Raw genomic sequence first — 852 nt, 5'->3', positions numbered from 1 at the left:
TTTTGAGACAGAGTCTTGCTCCATCACCAGGCTGGAGTGCAGTGGCATGATCTCGGCTCACTGCAACCTCTGCCTCCTGGGTTCAAGCAATCCTCCTGCCTCAGCCTCCCGAGTAGCTGGGACTATGGGCATGCACCATCGGACCCAACTAATTTTTGTATTTTTAGTAGAGACAGGGTTTCACCATGTTGGCCAGGATGGTCTTGATCTCTTGACCTCGTGATCCACCCGCCTCAGCCTCCCAAAGTGCTGGGATTACAGGCGTGAGACACTGTGCCCGGTGCCTGGCTAATTTTTTTGTATTTTTGGTAAAGAGAGGGTTTCACCATGTTGGCCAGGCTGGTCTTGAACTCCTGACCTGAAATGATCCTCCTGCCTCGGCCTCCCAAAGTGCAATTTTAGAATATCTTTATCACTGCCCTCCAGAAAACTCTGTACCCGGTGAGCAGTCACTCCAGATTCCCTGCCTTACCCTCCAGTCCTGGGCAATCACTCATCTACTCTCTGACTCTGAGAGATTTGCCTATTCTGGATATTTCATATAAATGGAATCATATAGTATGTTGTCTTGTGACTGACTTCTTCCATTTAGTGTGATGTTTTCAAGACTCAACCATATCATAAACTGGATCAGGACTTTACTCCTTTTTTCTGCCTGAGTAATATTCCATTGTTTGGTTAGACCTTATTTTATCTCTCCATTTGTCTGTTGATGGGCATTTTGGTTGCTTCTACTTTTGACTCTTAAGAATAATGCTGCTATGAACATTCATATACAAGTTTTCGTGCAAAGGTATGTTTTCATTTCTTTGAATATATACCTAGGAGTAGAATTGCTAGGTCATATGGTAA

General features: G+C 44.4%; 1 protein-coding gene across 1 annotated transcript in view; it reads left to right on the top strand.

The window, feature by feature from the left end:
• Positions 1 to 852, top strand: part of KIAA1671 (KIAA1671 ortholog) — a 198,669-nt gene that overhangs the window by 23,492 nt on the left and 174,325 nt on the right. The gene's annotated exons all lie outside the window — the stretch shown is intronic.

This window comes from Mandrillus leucophaeus, unplaced genomic scaffold (genome assembly GCF_000951045.1).
Source record: "Mandrillus leucophaeus isolate KB7577 unplaced genomic scaffold, Mleu.le_1.0 Scaffold154, whole genome shotgun sequence".
Taxonomy (NCBI): Eukaryota; Metazoa; Chordata; class Mammalia; order Primates; family Cercopithecidae; genus Mandrillus; species Mandrillus leucophaeus.
Note: the sequence above shows the minus strand (reverse complement) of the source record. Positions and strands in the feature narration are given on the sequence as shown.